The sequence below is a fragment of the Nothoprocta perdicaria genome, unplaced genomic scaffold (genome assembly GCF_003342845.1).
Source record: "Nothoprocta perdicaria isolate Ctin4 unplaced genomic scaffold, notPer1 scaffold_14, whole genome shotgun sequence".
NCBI classification, from domain to species: Eukaryota; Metazoa; Chordata; class Aves; order Tinamiformes; family Tinamidae; genus Nothoprocta; species Nothoprocta perdicaria.
Window position 1 is genome coordinate 1 of NW_020454538.1, and position 20,251 is coordinate 20,251.

Sequence of the window (20,251 nt, forward strand, 5' to 3'; positions counted from 1 at the left end):
GTTCTCTCGCTCGGCGGCTTTGGGCCGCAGTGGCTCGTCTCTAGACAAGGAGCTCCGGCACGAGCGTCCGCTCCAGAGCCCTTCCCTTCGAGATCATGATAATCCACCATCAACACTGTTCATAATAATCCTCATAGTTTGGGCCCTCTGGCAGTCAAAAAGACTGAGAAGTCCATCAATATTTCAATCAGAGATATACTCAAGTTGTTTGTTTGGCAGTTCCATATTATTATGAGTGATCACATGTGTGTGTTCAGGAAGGGAGAAGAACTGAAGTACAAGAGAGAAGGCATTTCATAATTCATACCAAGATGCACAGTGGTATGTCCTTTTATGAGTAATAGAACACAAGTGGATCTGACAGACAAGAAATATTTTGAAAAAATATATGTTTATATATCATGTTTATAATGTATTATATATTATATATTTATAATATATGTTTATATGTTGGATCCGTTACATCAATTCATCAGTTTCAAGAGAAAAGCGAGGAAAGAAGTGTCTGAATTAGCAGAAGCTGGTAGGGTTGGTAAATATCATATACCATGACAGCATGTGCAATAAAGATGTTGCAGTGTTTCCCTTTATTACTCACTATTTAATTTCATCCAAAGTATGATTCAGTATGCTAGGAGTTTAACTATCAGGGGGAAAAAACAGTCAATATTTTAATGAAGAAAAGGTGGTGCTAGCCCTTATAATCTGATAAACCCTTATAATCTGACCCTTATAAGCCCTTGATCTGATTCAAATACTTGAAATTTTATTATGACATCCAGTGCTGGAGATCTGCCATGAGCTGTCAGATTAGACTTATAACCTTAATTATAACCAAGACATTAATGATCTCCATATTGGTAATATGTAAGCAAACAAACATGTCATTTCTTAATATTATTAGAATTTGATAATTTACAGAAAGAAACTAAAATACTAGAACTCATTTATTTCTTTTAAAAAAATAAATTCCATCACTGAACAGCCTACTATTAATTACAGCTATTATTACTATTTTTCTGTAATTTCTAGAAGTGTGTTTTCTGGCTTCACCAGTAGGAGTTGATCAAAAGTTTTGCAATTTAAATTACAAAGCAAAGCAAAGGCAGCAAAGCCAAATGAAAAAATAGATGAGGAAGAACAAGGTGTATTCGCAGAGCATCAGGCCTTTACGTTAAAGCAAACACAAACATCCTTATTATTAGCACACTTTGTAGATGAGGGATTTTTTCACATAATTTCCTTAAGAAAGGAGGTGTCGGTGTCAATACAACCGTCATTTCTGCTCTCTTTCTCTTGCATTTATTTTTCAGTTTTAGCCAAATTCACCAAAAGAGTCTTAAAAAATTACAACAGATTTAAAAATGGAAACAAGCCAACCTAGTTCTGCACCTACCGAAGAAGGGGCTTCTGCCTATAATGTCAGCAGAAAATCCATAAAGGACAAAACTTTATAAATGTCACAGTAAAAAAAAGCTTTAATGTATGTTGTTGCAGTTCTCACTACTAAGGAAGTGACTACAAAGATGAATGCAGAGGCAAAACTAGACGTTGTTGATGGGATAATTCACTGAAATAGTGAAATCTTAGAGGAAATCTTGGTTAGTAGGGCAGGAGGATTTGTTTCCACATCTTTTTGCTTCTTCCCTGACTATATGAATTACTTTGATTTAAATTTGACAGCAAGATACAAGGCCAACTAATTGCCATACAGAGTTCCCTGTTTCTCTGAGTTTTTGACACTTATTGAAGTTGATTCTAGTTAAGTTATATGAATCTTACTTTAAAAAAAAAAAAAAAAAAAGAAAAAAGAAGCTATCCTCACTGAAGACAGCATATTTTAAGTTTGTGTATGATAATTTTGCTCACCTAATTAAAGCTGTATTCATGGGGTAATCAAATGAAGGTCAAAACTAAGATTAAATCAATACATCAACATTTTTTAAACTGTTCATTTCTCAGATTAATACAGAAGTTGATATAACAAAGTTTGATCTTGGCACTAAAGGAAAAACTCCATTATTTTTTTCTTGGGATTATTTAGAGCCTTCTGTTTCTTTATATCTTAGACCTAATTCTTTCCTAGCTGGTCTGCACAAATATAGGTCAGGGACAAAAGTAAAAAAAAAAATACTAAGAAGTGGAAGCTAAGATTTAAATGCAACTTAAAATGCATTCAAATTATTAATTTATTAAGTCCAAGGACAAAAGCAAACTTCAAAAAACTTGGTCTGCAGCCACACAGAGTCACTGGATGTCTTGATATATATTTCCCTTGGTCTGAGAAGAAAGATAAGCAGATCTGTCACGGTTGTACTTAAAGGCTTGGCTTTCTGAGCAGGCTCAGCACTGTATTGGTGATTTGTATAATACAGTAATAGTATACACACATCATAAGTCAGTGAATACATAATATGTATGCATTGAGTGGGAGGAAGTAAGCATCGAGGATTGAGAGTCTAAAATAATTTGCTGGCCTTTTGCACTTAGGTCATCTCATGGGAATTAGATAGTTGTCTTTCAATTTTTAGACTATGGATGTTATCTTTTACAAAACCTCTTGTTCAGAACTTTGTTCCAAAAAATAATGAATAAGGTCATACCTTTCTTGGCCTAAAAAGAAACTTACACCTTCTAGACAAACTCAGTCCCAACCAGGTTAACAGAAGAGTTAAAAATGATTTAAGTGGAGAGAATATTCGTTCCATTGAAGGTAGGATGTGGTAACAAAGGGAATAAGAAATTCAGAGAACAAAAGGATAAACAAAGGATTTGTCTATTAAATTCTGTTACAATATTCTTTCTGATTTGGGAGGCTTTCCAAATCTAACAAATATATTTGCTTGAAAATGTGAAAACTGGGGAAAAGACAAAGAGTGTGAACATATGTGTTTTTGTTAGATACATAGTGTTTTTCTGTTTGTGTGTTTGTTGCCTTAGGGATTTTTTTTTTCACATTTTATTCAAATCAAGCTTACAGACTTAATGTTTTTCTTTTTAAAAATATCGAGACTTTGATTTCTGAAAAAGGAACCATAAAAAAGGTTTTTCCCCTTATTTCCAACCCATGAATTCTTATATGAAAAACACAAGCATGCTGAAAAAGGTAAGTACATTCTTGTATTTAAAACAGAATTAGCTTGCACCCTTGCTTTTTTTGTAGGTTTGTTTTATTTCCTAAAGGTTCTCTTCATTTACTATGATGATGCTGCAGGACCAAAAAAATCTCAATATTAAAACACATTCTATTTTTGATATATAAAGAAAATATTTGCAACACTTAAATAAATAACAGCTTTTCTGCAGTAAGCTCCCTGATGTATGAATATTGTTGATGTTGGAAATTGCACACAAGGTGTTTATTTTGCGTTTTAAACTTAGTAATATGGTTCATGGACTGCAAACTCATCTGAATATAGGAAAGAATCCTGGCATAAAAGTGAGACATTCAATCACTTCCACAGCATAATTTACAAATATATGTGGGTCATGCAGATAATAGAAAGATCCTGCTTAAATACTTAGTAACAGCAAAAACAGAAAATGTACCCAGGCTCAACCATTACTAGGAAATAAAAAGGCTTGTAAACATAAAAGAAATGACTTCCTTGGGACTATAGCAATCTTCATAAAAAACTGCAGCAGTAGCCCTACTGTATTCCAAATTAGCTGCCATCAAATGAGATTGTCGACACTTGCAAAGCTAGACAAAGTTTTCTGTTTTTATCTTTTTTTTTTTTTTTTTTAGATTTTAGAGGGCAAAACATGTGTATGTTGTGTTGCGGGCGGAAATTTCTTGATCATTTGTTTTAAGGATTTCACATAGCCCACTATTTTTTATAAGCACTGACAAATGACACATGCTTCTTTAAAATAATGCCTAGATGAGAATGACTGGTTATCTGACTAGAACTCTGGTTCTATAAGTAGCCCTCAAATTGCTGTGTCTATTTGCTTGCCAGTTGTGCCTAAAATAAATGCTCAGATCTGTAGTCTCGGTTTTTAGGAACATTTTCTCCTCAAAATCACATCTCATTTATAACTTTGTTTTTTGATCTGTTTAGGGTAGCTGATATTTTAGACATTATTTATTTGTCCAAATATTGGTGACCAGTGTCATTTTAGCTACCTTGTGATACCAGAACATCTCAATATGACTTGAAGATAAAAAAAATGACTACCCAAGCTTGACAGGACCTCAGGAGGTCTCCAGTATGATCTTCAGCTCAAAACCAAGTCAATTATAAATTTGCACCAAGTCGTCTAGGGCTTCATCCAAAGTGGAGCATAAAAGTATATAAAGACAACAGCCTTTAAGGGTAACCAGTTTTACTCTTTATGCTTAATTATGGTGCAGATTTACACAATATTCTGAAGGAGCAATATCTTAGAGATATAGTAAAACCACGAGATATACAAAATGTTAGCTGGTGCAGTGATACTGCTTGAGTTGCCACCTACTTATAGAGAAAAATAAATTCAAGTGTTAGTGTAATGCACAGTGAATAATCCAAATACTACTGGAACTTTATGGCATGGTTTAAGGTTCTACTGTATCTATAGAATGGAAAGGCTCAGCAATGTTTTTAAAGAAACCTCTTCCTTTTCACAGATAAGTTTAGAAAGGCTCCTATATTCCTCATGTCGCTTATCATTCATTATTATGCATAGCCCATAGTCAAATCAGAGTGATCCTCAAGTAGCAAATGCTCAGAGAGAACATCTATATGTTAATGGAAATATTAGTAAGTCCACTTTGAGCTATTTAGATGATTTATATTAGGGATGTTCTATCATCACATCCAGCATTTTGACTCTGTGATAATCTCTGTGATGAGTAAGGCGGCATTTCTACTCCTTAACTTTGAATGACTTCAATGTAGACCCCAGTGTGTGATCTAGTCACAAAAGTTTCTCTTCCTATTCAGTAGAGAATAATATACACTTCTAATGTACAATTCTTTTGATATACTTTGTTCATCTAATTTAGGATGAGATGAACTGTGTGCTTAAAGTGACTATCTCTTTCAATAACAAAAATGTAAATCCATGTAGCTGGATCAGCTGTAWACTCAGTACTTCAAAAGACTACATCGGATCAGGTGAATGTCACACTGAATATCTAATACTCAGAAGTCCTCTAGTATTATGCAGTTCCTGCCACTGCTTTTAGACTTAATACACCATTTTTTGAAGGTATTGACATTTTTTTTCAGATTGTTTGAAGATATTCTGATTGCAAATGGTGTGATTTAAGTGTGATTGAAATTCCAGATTTTCTATCAAAACTCTGAAGGTAAATTTGTTCTTTAGTATTTAATGTGACAGCTTCTTCATTTCCTGGAACTTCATGTTTTTAACATATGCATATTCCTGATGGCTCCCTATTCAAACAATAATCATGCTAATACAGTAAACATMTAAGACCAGATCATTAGGAAGAAGGATATTTTAGCCTTTTCTTGCAGCTTTCTGAATATTTTCTTARTCTTGTAATATCCTATTTGCCCGTTACTTAACTCTTAACTCGGGTTTAATTGTTTCTTTCTTAAGAGAGAAAAATGGCTAATTTGGGGTTTTCAATCCTTCCATGGCCTTTAATGCTTAACATGGAGAATGCTTACGGAACGTGGTTAATACCAAATGGAAATTACCTAGATGTCAAAGACCAAACTCTTTTATATGATTTTGAAAATATTTGGAACACTGTGTTTGAAAAGGGGGAACTTAGAGAAAATCTTAGGCCTAAGAGAAGTTTTGGCATTACAGAATCTTGTTTGGGGTGATGCACTGTTGCCACTTTCAGGATGGTTGGTAYGCATGGACCACGGTTCCTTAGGCAGCACAGTCTGCCCTCCTCGCAGATGCAGAGAGGAATGATGGAGGGTGGAAGAGAGTGAAGACACCATGGGCGAGCTCTGTTGTACTGCCTGTGCTGGGCCGCTGATGGGCTGCACAGTAGCTGCCCTATGGGAGATATATTTTGAGATGTCCAGTGGTGAGCCAGCAAGGGTGGAACTCATTATAAGCTCATTATGGCGAGCTCTGTTGTACTGCCTGTGCTGGGCCGCTGATGGGCTGCACAGTAGCTGCCCTATGGGAGATATATTTTGAGATGTCCAGTGGTGAGCCAGCAAGGGTGGAACTCATTATAAGCTCATTATAAGCTCATTATAGTGCCAAAACACACGTCCATCCCAAAAGTTACCCATMTCTGAGGTACGACCACTCCTCATGGAGCATGTATTCTAAATTTTCCATTGATGGTACCTTTAAATGAAAGTGAGAAAATTTTTCACCAATCAATAACAATAGTAAGTATGATTAGAGTCACTCAAGTTCCACCTGAATATAAAGAAAAAGTATAAAAGGTGAACTAAGGAGGGAAGAAGTTGGAGGAAAGATTGCATCATAACTGCTGGGTCACTTGATGGGCTGAATCCCTTTCCTCTCATCAGGTCGGGACACTGCCTGAGGAAACGCAGAAGTTAGAGGGAAGATTCTATTGTAACTCCTGAGTTTGTCAACTGGCTGAACCCCCTTTCCTCCTCTCTGGTTGGGACACCGCCAGAGGAGACTCAAGACTGAGAGATCTCTCCTGTCTTCTCGGGCGGGTGATGATTGCACATTTGTACATCAAAGGTAGCTAAAAAAATCCACGCTGTAGTAGAGAATTTCCTGTACTGACATCCAAAAACTGCTTTGTAAATGTAGTGTTTGAATAAATCATGCTATTCATGAACTCRACTACTTGTTTGGAAGGTGATCGGACCTACAGTCRGCAAACTGTTCGTGAACCTGATAATGCYAAAGTTGAGCGTATAGTTAACACAGTATTTGACATCTCCTTCTCCCACCACCACAACAGCTTTCAAACTGCAACAAGCACATGCATAGACCACCAATTTGCCTGCAGAGTACAATAATAGTTTAGCAGGTTTGAGGATGTGAGCAGCTGGTAAGGATTTAAGAGCAATGACAATATTGGCACTGAAGACTTGGATTTCACTGTTGTCACGATTCATCTTATTCAATTTCTTAGCATGAATAATATCATTAACACTGATTTTCTTCCAGAGGAAACAACACAGACATATTAACTAAATTCATTTTGAATCTCCTTCCCTTCCCTCTGTCAGGCTGTGCTCTTGGTCAGACACTCTGGATGATTATTTCCTGCACAAAAAAAAAGAAAAGAAATGCCATTCTGACTAAGATTATGTTGCATATAATATTTCTGGAGGATTATAAAAGTCTTGTGCACAATAGTGGTTGATTGCTCCCTGTATTTTCATTACTCTTCCSTATTTTGTTGCATTCAGGGTGGCATTGGAAGGAGAATCAAGAATTTCATTTCTGTGTGTCTCTGGGTAGTTAGATAAGTGTTATTTTTTCAGCTCACAGAAAAAAAGAAAAAGATAAAACTGTCACCTAGTTCCATGGTCTTCATAAATGGGACATACTCATTTTCACACAGCTTTGCTCACGGGGAGCCATTTCGAGCAAATCAGGCAATACCCAGTGTGAAAGTGCCAGAATGCTCAGAGTCTTCAGAGTCTTGACCTACAATAAGGCTAGTTCTTAGGCCTCCTCAGTGCAAAAGAATTTAAGCTCCAGAGCTGCAAGAACTACAAGCTGAAAGAGGAGCTGTGGAAAAACAAAATAAAACAAAGAAACAAACACATATGAATATCTCCTTCCTTCAGAAATCCAGTCTCCTTGGGTGGCARATTCTTCTTCCTTCTGGTGTTCCATCAGAGAACATAAGAGGATTTGTTATTTTCCTTCTGGGAATCACAGAATGGTTGAGGTTGGAAGGGACCTCTGGAGATCATCTAGTCCCACCCYGCTGCTCTGGGTGTCAGCAGGGACACCCAGAGCACGGGGCACAGGGTGGCATCCAGGCAGSTTTGGAAGATCTCCAGAGAAGGAGACTCCACAACCTCCCTGGGCAGCATGTGCYAGGGCTCTGTCACCCTCACAGGAAAACAGGAGGGGAAGGCACCTGGTTGCTGCATTTCACTGGACAGGGTACACATTGCAAAGCAGAGAGGAGGAAAATGAGGAGCAAAATCTGTTCATGTTTTCATTTGTACATTCTCATTAAACGGACTTTGGGTCAAAAACAAAGACCAAAAGTCAGGTCTCCTGCTACTGCTACATCACCGAGCAAATATTTTACCTTTATAAACTAGAGAATAATAACCTTTGCTACATACAGATTAGCCTTTCATTTATTTCTGCACAGCAGAGAGTAAATAACAAGTACATTAAGACTTCCCCTGTCTTTTTCGTTGGCAAACAAGTCAGCCATGGTGTAGTTAAAGGTGCATAGTGCCACCATCTCCACACAAAACTGCCCTTCTCTGCTGTGAACAGGCAATTCAGCTGCTTTGATACAAAAAAAAAAAAAAAAAAAGTGTCCTCTGACAGCATTTATATCTTGATTCTTAAGACAGACCAGAGTAGGTTAATCTTAAGACCAGGTTTAACTTTTGGATAGCTAGATGACATGAATGCTTTTGGAAGGCCATTCCATAAGGTAGTTGCTAATGTTAAGGTAGAAAAGTGAAAAGAAACAGGTCTAAGGGGCTTCATGGACGGACTCAGCAAAGGGATGACTTAATTCCACGAACAATTCTATCATCTTCTCAATTTTCATCTTGACTAAGGAAAAACACCTTTGCTATAACTCCTTTGCTTTGTATAAGGAGTAATTGAAGTCAAATTTTTATTAGTTTTCATCTATAATGATATACCATATGATATGATAATAAAACCTAGCATTGTCCTCAAAATATGCAGTGAGATCACTTTGAATGAAAATGCATTTGCAACCTTGTTGAAAAATAGCAAAGATGATTTTGTTAAATTATGAAACATTGCTCTTCTGCTTGCCAGTGTTCAAGAGGAGTTTCTGTAATCACTGCTTAGTAACAATCATTAAATGAGGGAGAAAGAAAACTGTTTAACTACATCTCTCATTTTTCATAATGTTAAAGGTGGTTAGAGAAACAAATTTACGTCTTTATCCTGGGTGGTGAGGGAAGGTTCAAATATGTCTGATATATATAAGAGAGATAACAGTAGGAGACCATTATATACAGAATTATATTAAAGATTTATGCAGAAGAAAATAAAAGGAGATGAATAAAGTGCCTTTTAATTACGTAGTGGGAGATTAAGCACTTCTGTGTAGGTTTTAATGGATGCTGCTTTCAATTACGCACAGCTTTGGCGAACGCCTTGTTAACATATTGCCCTCCGCAGGCTTGAACATAGCCCCAATCCAAACAAGAGTGGGCAATGGAGARGTCAAGAGAGTCCAGTAATCCCTAGGACTTGCTGCTAAATCCGTGCCTAAATTTGAGTTGACTTTGTGGAGTCAGAGTGATGTGTCCCTAAAAGGTTTTTTGCTCTTCTTCTTAAAGCTGGCAGCATTTGCTGTCTTAAACCCGCAACATTTTGGGCTCTGCTATAGTGAGCAGTGCCTTTGCCACCTTAGCTAGCCCAGGCTCCTAAGACTGGGTCTGGATAAGTAGATCCTTGTCTTTGTGCATATGAGGAGCATTGTCAAAATTATCATTCATCATTTTTGGAATCATTAGTCATATGGTCAGTAGTGAAATGGAGTGGAAGGTGAGGTGCAAGGAGAAGGATTCATAGCAGAAATACATTTTATCTTCAGTATTTACAAGTTAAATTAACATTTTGTGATTGCTGCATATTCTGGGGAAGTAACTTTAAAAAAGATAAATAAACTAAACTAAACTAAACTAAACTAAAATAAAATCATTTTCTAACAGCCATTCACCTTGCTACTCATTTATAGACAGATAATTCGTGACATTTGGAGGCTGTTTTGGAGACATCTGGTGGTGGCTGAATACTCCCAACACCCACTGATTAAAAAAAAAAAAAAAAAAAAAACCAAACCGCAGAAGCTCACAAACCTCTGACAAAAGAGACTGAAGGAGCCTCAAAAGTTGAATTTGTTACACCGACAACTTTACTTCCAGCATTAGCTCCCTGTGAGCTCCTGATTTTGGCACTCAGACCTGCCAGAAAGTCTGGCAGGTCTCATCATTATTGGTGGGTATCTACTTCTCTGCTCTGTCAAATACAATGTGCAGAATTTCCAACTTTCTACCCCAATATTTTCATGTGTAATTATACTATCTGCAGCCCAAACAGACTTTGACTGCTTTAAGGCCAATGGTATTACTGAAAGACAAACTTTTGATAACAATATAGTCATAAACACCCCCCCACACTTCTTTTCTGTAAAGGTGGAAAGCAGAATGATTTGAATTTGTAATCAAACTTTTGGAAAAACATCAAGAAATATATTCTTTCTCGCACAATAACAGAAATATGTTTGAAAAAACTTTTCAGAATAGAGAAGCATAACGAAAGTGACACATTGATAAGGGTTATGAGATCTAGGAGATGTAATTAAAACATTAAAGAAACAAGGAAAAAAAAATAGAACACACAGGGCAAGTTACCAAGGAAACCGGTGCAAATTGAAGTCCACAATTTTAGTGTTTATCGTATGGAGACACAAACAGACACACACACACACACACACACTTGCATCTTGATTACAATTTTAGTGTTTGCAGCTGTTTGCAGAGTCTGCCAAAAGCCAGAGACTTCAAGAAGTAATTTCATATATAATATATTCAATTTATTTTGCATGAAAGATACTTTGATATTATATTAAATAGCACCTTTGCAAAACTATTAGATTGGATAAATGGATCAGATAGCTATTTAGCTAAAGATGATAATTTTTTTTCTATATAGCCAATCTGAAACACGTAATAAATATATCTCTCAGTAATTGCATCTTCAATATACCCATGCAAATAAGTGAAGCAAGGTCCTGTTCTTTGGCTTTGCCACAAAATGACATGGCACAGTTTGCATCTTTACATCTGAACTGTCCCCAAAGGGTATCTATGTCCAGAATAGCCACTGAATTGCACGCAGGAATTATGAGCTCACGTGCTACTGGCGTGGAATAAAACCAGGCCAAGAGCAGTGCTATGGGCAGCAGTGAGGCAATGACAGTGGCCTTGTGTCCTATCACTATTTCATTTACTAGTGCAAATATAGTCATTATAAGCCCAAGTAACATTTAAGGCTAACTCAAGCACAACACTATTTAGTAAATTCTTTAATGTCTGGAGATCCTGGATGGAAAAATAGCTGGGAAAGGCTATACAAGTACGTGGGAAAAATTGCAAGCTCAAGATAATGAAGCCTTCTCAGAAACAATGTGCCACTTTTCAGACTCCATAAACTCATAAACTAATAAATTCATGCAGCTTTTGGATGGAGGTCAGCTCTGGTGCCACCAGTTTGGAATACCAATGTAGCACATCCTTCTACCATTTGCCAAGGAGGGAAAGACCCTGAAAGTGGGTGTACATCCTTCTAATATTAGCAGATGTCTAAAAGTGGGTGTAGGAGTGTGCTTTATCTTTGCTTTACAACAGTTCTTCTCTCACAGAATTGTTTACCAAATTTTAACATTGATGATTTCAGATTTTGCTATATAATATATCATCAAAGAACACTGAGCCTATCACCTTTTTTCAACTTCCCTTCCAATACAACACTGTATACTTGGCAAAAAAAAACCACTTTTCAGATATTTGTTTTATTGCCTAAGAAAACTGTCTAAGACATTTTCACTGTTAGCTGTTTATTTGCTGTATTTCCCTTTCTGTATTACAGCCAGTACATAACAAATAAAGAGATATAAATGTAAAAAACTGAGCAACCCAGAGACAAGAAATGTCTTTAAAAGCCCTGTTTGATATGTTCACTGCTTGGAAGGACCTTTAAATCCTCTAGTAGGATAAATAGCTACTTTTTTGTTAAGTATTGTGTACTGCCCTGAAACTGCTTTCACACTTGTTTAGATAAATAAACAATATTGCCTCATTATTCAATTCTCAGATGCAGCACATTAAAAAGTAATCAATTTGCCTACAGCAAGGAAACCTGGTTATGGTATTGCACAGAATATCAGAGACTCTTGTAATAACTAACTAATTAATAGTGAAACAACTTTTTCTAGTTATTCCTAAAGGTGATAAGCATTTAAGGATGTCCACACAGAAGTCATAAAAGGATCACTTCATCATTCAAGGAGTAATCAGGACAAATTCACACAGATTTATGTAGCAAGTTCTAAATCCAAACTGTTCCACTCTCCATAAAAAAATAACCTCCTTGTCTTTCATTAGATCAGAACAAGAACATCAAGTGAGCTGATGTAGAGATAGAAAATACATTTAAGGGAGGTATTCTTTATTTTCTATTTATAGTTATGAATACCCTTCTAAGTTGTAGCAAAATGTCCTGTGGATCTATATGTGATTCGAGAGCAGAATCAGGAGAAACAGGTTTGAATATATAGCTTTATGGGGTAACTAGAAATTGAAGGTCATTTTTGACATATATTCTGGAGCAATTTGATATGATTTATTCATAGATTGTTTTACTTTAACAAATATGAAGTAATAGCAAATCACCAGTTTTCCTTTAGTAAGGCAAATTAATTGCCTATTTTTGTGTGTTAAAATCTCAGAAGTTATGGATTACTTCCCTGATTACTTGAAAAAAAAAACTCAGATGTTCTTTCAGTGACCAATATATATTCATTTGCTTGGAATCCAGGTTGTATCTCCAATTCTGTGACAGGAAATGTTGTTAAACTATGTGCTAAATGATGGAAAATAAATAGTTATCAGCTTAAGTGGAGTGGAGGGAAGGTGGACCATATAGTCATTTCCAAAGGGAAAAAAAAAAAAGAGATTTCAATGTGAGTTCCAACCACTTCATCTGATAACTGTTTTTCTTATATTGGTCCGAAAATTTACAAGAAGAGATAATCAAATCATCTTAATGTCTTAGTAGGAAGACATTAAGAAATTCATGTGAGACAGTAGTCCATCAACCAATGGAAGTTCAAGACCTTTCAAACTAGGATAAGAAGCTGGAGTCCAAGTTTGCCATCCAAAATTAATAAGAATAAACAAATTATACTGAATACAGTATAAGAGCATTCTAAGTAATAGCATATTTTTAACAAAAACTTGTCCCAAAGCATCTTCTTGTATATTTGTTATTGCTGCAAAACACAATTTTTTAGTAAAGACAGAAGCATATTAATCAAAAATGACTTTAAAATCTGTCTGGACAAGTCTCATCACAAATGATCCTGCTCTTTTGGAGAAGAGTTGAGTTTCTGTCAGTCCACAGACAAGCATGCTGGCAGAGACACACAGCATGTTCTGCACCAGTTGTCAGGTTGATAAAAGTCTTAAATATTATGATAGTGATTGAAAGTCAACATCGTTAGATCCAATTTTCAATTTCTCAGATTGGTTCCTCATTCCTGTTACATGAAGTCTTGGATAATCATTGTGACTTCCAATGTTCTCAAAACAACATCAACCACAACAAAAGAAGACTGGCTTCTGGATTTGTACTGTAAAATTATGTCGCTTTTCCAGATCTCCATGTGGTTTATTGAAAGAAGATTAGACTAATTCAGTACTTGACTGACTTAACAACAACTTTAGAAAATTATGCATTCATACCTCTTCCCCCCAAAAAATAACTTTTCTGAGGTTATTTGGTTATTTATAWCCTAAAGCTGAGAATATGAAAGAGTGCACAGAGGAGGTTTAAGTGAGTAAATCCAAGGATAGTTTTGGACTACCTATATCAGAAGCAGTCAGACTCAATGCAACCTTGATCCTAATAGTTAATGTGAGGGTTCTTTAGAGTGCATAATCTCCAGAACTGCCGGCAGAATTTGTCCTGGAGAGCTTGTTATTTCAGCTTCAAAGACATCCCAGGAGAGAAATAATGCTGTTGTAGTGCATGTAGACCATGTAGATCACTTGTAGACCATGAGAAGATCAGGACTCATGTGTGAGAAACTCTTGAACTGGGGATGTAACCCTTTTTGTTTCAATAGACTGTGCCATCACGGACAGATGCATACTTCTGTTGGCAAGAGATGCTCTCATCCTAAAGAAAAAAAATCAGAAGGCCTCTTTTGTAAGGATATATGGGCAAAAATTCTCTATTGAAGACAGAAGGATTTGACAAAGCCAGCAGGGACAGTCCCATGGGTTATACCCTACTTCTATATTTAATATCAAGTGTCTTTTGCATCTCCTCTTAGTGACTGGGGAAATGCTGGCTCTAAGACAGGCCGCTATCACAATTCTTATCAAATCTTTTTCTTTAGAGCTTCTTTTTCCTGCTTAGAAAACAACAAACATCATCAGTCTCACTGTTTTTGTAGTTATTGCCAGACAATCCAGTGCAATCACAAAACAAATGTTAATCATATTAATGACAGGGTACATCACTTAAATGTTAACCTTCAAACCAGTAACTCAGATTCAAAGGATCACTTGGGTATGAAGGCTTCTGATTTTGAAATGCCCTTTCCTTGTSTGAGAAAAATTGACAGTGTCCCATTTAAGTCACAGTTTGTCAAACTAGACAGTCACTCACAATCAGCCAATGCAATTTAGACTGGCATTTAGGAAAGAAAAAGGGAAAAACAACACAGCATCTTAAAGAGGAACATACACTTAAAATGAAGATGACCTATGCAAAAACCCAGAAGATTGTTGGTGACACTGTCCAGCTTTTTAAAGGACRTAAAACATGCCTGTCATCTTCCCTGGGATCTAATTCCCTAATTTGAGCATGGTTAAGTTGGATATACACTTAGTCAACCCTAAACATAATGGTCCTATTTCTAGTGAGGGGAAAAATCAGAAAGGAATTTATGCCATTTCTTTCTTCTTTACTTATTTTTTAACACTTTTTGCTGTCACTGTTCTTAATGTCTTTGAGATCCTAACAGTGTCAGTAAAAAAAATCTGGTTTTTAGAAGCCACAAGTGAAATATATCTCTGAATAAAGGATTTGGGGAGGCATAGTAACAATCAATTTTTCACTTAGATACCCTTGCAGTCTTCCTAAGTGTGTGTTTCCAGGATATTAGTTTTATCATCAGGCAGTTGGAAGCTATCATTTTGGGTCTGGGTAGAGACTTTCATTGTTTGTGACAAAGGACAATGAGGAAAAAACAAGAAAAATATGACAGAGCATATGAAGAATTGAATTACTTTTTTACAGCTCCCCATAGCCTTGGCTTTCAGATATCCTAAACTTCAGCAATGAGGAGCAGCAGTCACTTTCACACACTCTTAACAAGAACTGTCTGAGCAAAGTACCTTGAAAAATCAGAGAAGGAGAAGTTAGTTAATCAAATTTATATTTGTAGCATATTTCATATTTACTCCTTTTTTTTTTCTGTTCACTTTGAACTTGAGCACAATTTATATTAGATATGCAGGACTTTTAGTCAAGGGTAAAAATTTAAACAAAGGGTATTTTATGTTAGAAAATTTAATCTATTAGGATAATGTATCTTTTTGGATAGAAACTGTCCAAGTTTTGTTCCTCTCTCATACAATGTAGCTCTGATTGTACCCATGACTACAATGGTTGATAATGAAAGATATGTAAATAAATATATTTCAAGCATTCAGCATCTAAAATTTTTGAGGGAGGGAAAAAGGATATGAAGTTGATTTGAAAGGACAGTAAGAAAAGGAGAAAAAAATATACATTTAGCACTTTAGTCATTTACATAGTAAAAAACAGAAAGAAAAAGGAGAGAAATTTTCATTCCTCGTTACAAGAATTTCTAAAAAAAAAAAAGTCTTTATTACAGAAAGTAAAATTCGGTAACTTTGTTCTCAGATATAGTTGAACAATTTTGATTAGAATTTCACAAAAGCTCAATTCTCTGAGGCACAATCTGGAAAAAAGTCTTCCAAAAATCGACAAAATTTTATGCATCTTCAAGTATAAATTTCAGAGATGGTTGTATGTGTTATGGTCACCTGGGAGAAGAAAGCCCAGTGATATAGACTGTTTTCCTTCAGCTGAACTATGTATTACACTAAGAGGTGATCGATTGAGATTACAAACATTATAGCTCCTTTTCTTCACTAGGAAACTATGAAGGTGGTGACGAAAATTAATACAGTTCCCTTTATCAATTGCTTTTCACTCTGATCTATAGCAGTCTATCAAGTTCATCTGAAATTCTATTCTCTGGTTTTATAGCTTATGCAGGTTTTACCAAATAATATAATGCTGACACATTTTCATTCACCCAGATCTCTGTCTCTGCTCAACTGCCTAAGACATATTTCAAGATCTGCTTTTAGGCTATGGTTAGATTATTCTTTAATTTACAGAATCACAGAATCCTTAAGGTTGGCAGCGACCTTTAGAGATCATCTAGTCCAATCCCCCTGCACATGCAGGGTCAACTAGAACATGTGCCACAGGATTGCATCTAAGATTTTGAAGATTTTTGAAGATCTCCCTCCAGAGAAGGAGATTCCACAACCTCTCTGGACAACCTGTTCCAGTGCTCTGACACCTTCACTGTCAAGAAGTTTTTTCCTTAAGTAGTGCTTTTGGGCTTTCTAAAGTTTATTATGTGAGTATCCAGATCAAAAACATCTGACTATTGTTGATCCAAATTTATTTCTAGAGAGAAAAAAAAAAAATAAAACAAAAAACATTTCACCTACTGTATGAAAAAAATTCAATGTGTTGTTGTGACTTTCAAAACTAAAAGAGAGCAAATATATACATTTGGAATGCCRGTATCACATGTTGCTTTGACACTTGGCTCTCTGGGTCTGACACTGCAGGTCTCTGTCACCGCTATTTCAGTGCTATTACAGTGTCAGCAATGTTCCTGACTTCTCCCTTTTGCACTGATTGTTGAACTTGCTGGTGACCCTAGGAAATCAGGTTCAGCAGTTCTGCCAGTCTTTTCCAGTCCCTTATTTCTATGAAAGATATCTATCCTAGAACCATGTACTTCATCTCCATGCTCACCTCAGAGCTTGCAGACTTGCAATCCAAAGAGTTTCATGACATCTCACAGCTGAATGAGCACTTTGTATTCTTTTGTACCTGATTTTTAAAAAGTTGAGGTAAAAAGGAAGATGTGTCCTTTGTTCTTTTTTTTTTTAATAGAACAATGTTTGCTACACTTTCTTCTCCTGATCATTTTGTCCAAACAAATATACAATTGAAAGGCAAAAGCCAACACATTACCTGGTTGTCCATTGCCACAGATTATGCTTTTTTTAGGGTTTCCAACTATGACCTTTCTCATGTGAATTCCATACAAATCTCAGACCTGTATTTTTACAAAAGATGTCTATCATACCCTAGTTGGCAATAACGAGCTGGCAGGGCTGTTACAAGGTGAAGATGAGGAGGAAACAACATATTGTAGTACAGCTGTCACAGTCAACATTTTCCTTTCAGAAGTAAGCGAAGAGGACCTTCCACCTTGCCCTGCAATACTCATAGCTCTACATCTGCCTCTGATTAATTCACATGAAGAAAGGGCCCTTGCCATGAACAGAGCTCTATACTAAACCATATTTAAGCTAAATGATGCACTGGTTTCAGGAAGAAAAAACTGTTTAATATTCTATTAAACATTCTATTGGTGTTACAGAACACCAATTGCCCTTGAATAATAAACTCCTAAGGAAAAGGGAGGATTAGATTACTGCTTATATTAAATTATATCAAAGAGGTTATTCTTGGTTTATGCCCTATAAGAAGGAGAAGTCTCACTCAAGTGCTCTCTGTTTTTTATAAAACCTTCATTAAATCAAGAAAATGGCAATTCATCATTTTCTACAGAAAGACAATTCATTGCTAAAGCTTTGACATTTTAACTCAATGTTTTATCCTYGTGTTTTCCTCTCATGTGGAATTCAGTTGCTCTGAAGGAATCAGATCACTCTACAACAAACACAAACTTAATCAGGATATTTCTTTTAAGTTAATTCTGATTTTTTACAGAATGTAATCAAGATGCAAAATTTTAGATCAAGATCCATCCACTGAACATTCAAACAATTAGATACTTTGTTTGATGAGAATTTGTGTTCATCTATAAGATAGCATTCTGGTTGCAAAATTTAGAGACAAAATATGACAATTTCAGACTCCAAATATGAATCCAGTGTTTGAACTCAATCTGTCCTACAATTACCTGTGAGTCTTGACTAAAATCAATGTAGAGAGAAGGTATCTCTTTTGAAACTGAAATTCAAAACATTTTTAAGAGACKAAGTCCAAACAAATGACAGATGTGATATCCTGTCAGGAGCAGTCAGCAACTGCACACAATGCCTAGGAAGACTTTGCAGAAAATTTTCCTGAAAGTGTAGTTAAATGTAAACTTGTGGGAGTTGTTTTCCTAGATACGTATGCAGGTGATGGTGTCTTCATATGTTCTGGAAAATATTCTAAGAGATATCTTGTTAGAAAAGCTTATGAGGAGCCATGCTGCAGACCACAACAAATCAATAGACAAAACCAATGGTGCTTTTAAGATATCACAGACCTGACCTTGAGGTCCTACTTTCTGGAAAGTCTCCAGTGCCAATCTGCTCAGTGAAAGCTATCTTTTTTGCCTGACCTAATTAGGTCTGAGCTATGATTATAAACATTAAGGACAGAGGACATTATTTTAGCAGAAGACCTGAGGTGTTATAATTTACAGCAAAACCATGTCCAAAACCTAGATAAGGAACTGTTTAATGGAGTTCACAAGACTGCACAATCTTAGAAGACCATCATTTGTACAGTATGAAGTGAAATTGCCTCCTATTTTTATTTATTATTTAAATATTTCAGCTGAAAAAAAAAAACTAATCATCCTCACAAATGAGGAAACTCCTCTAACAACCACATTATGATCTATTCCAGATTTTTCTTCTTTTTCAGCTGAAGCTGCCCACTATGTACCAAGAAAGGGAAATTAGAAATCCTTGGGAAAGAAAGGAACCCTGATTTTGAAAGCAAGTGAAATGTAAAMAGAGAACGTCTCTTCAGTTCTAGATCCTTTTCCCTTGATCTTTTTTATACTATTCATTAGCTACAAAATAGAAATAATAACCAGAATTTTAGTCCCCTATCTGCAGTAAATGATGACATTGATGCACTAAAGTTATTCTGGAACATGGAACCTTAATACTAGGTTATACAGCRACTACTCCTGCCTACCCTCAGCCTCGGCAAAGGGTCATGGAGACTTCCCAAGAAGATCAGTCTGTCCCACCCCTTATACAAGGGTGCTTTGGTTTCATTCCTTACAATAATGGCAGGATCCATAGAACCCAGACTTAGGGCCAATGYTCTTGTCATTTAAAGATACTTCCAGCAATAGTTTTTGCAACTCAGCACTATTTAGTGCAGGCAAATATTTCTATCACAAGGAAATTTACATGTTTCCTTGGGATACTCAAATAGAAATATGTTTTTCTCAACACTAGCAAAAAGTGAAAGGAGAAAGGAGGTAGCTTGATATCCACTTTAACAAAAGTGGCATTTTAGGATGACTGAGAAGCTTCACTTGAGAAGTATTAGTGGTGTCTCAGATGTTAAGTAGGATTTTTCTAAATCATTCTTTTACTTTAAACTTCTGTGCCSAACTGTTATTTCTTCAGTGAAGGAGCCAGCATCCTCTACCAGATGGTTTTATGACTCATAGGCTTTTCAGGCGGACACAGTAATAAAGAGAGAGAAAAGGCAACATACATTCAATACAAGYTCTTCACATATAAAGATGTACAGAAAGATGTTACCATGCTTTTCCAAATGTAGGAAGCAGAGAAGCACATCCATCAACTAGAGATGTTCTACAAGAGGCATGGGTCTTCTTGCCTTTCAAATTGGCTGACATTGAAATTATGCAGGATGTTGCCTACATATTCATAAAGACATTTATAATAGAAATTTAGGCATAATAAGCTAGAGGCTTTACCCAAATTGACACAGCAGAATTGACCACTGACCTCCAAACTAAGAACTGCAACACAAAACAAAACAAAACAAAAATCCTGCTACCCATTTCAGAGTTACCTTCAAGTGSACTGACTTGAATGCCATTTTCTGGCAAGTGCTTTTAAAAAGTGAGTTTAAAATGGCATTACAGACTGCCAAGATGAGACAATCAAATGCTTAACAGCATTTAGAATATGCTAAAATTTCTTTGTACCACTCAGTCTCACTGAGCATTACACAKAGTCTATCTGTCAATGTAGAGTTCACCTGTGCGTTGTCATGATGGAGACAAGGCAAATCAAAC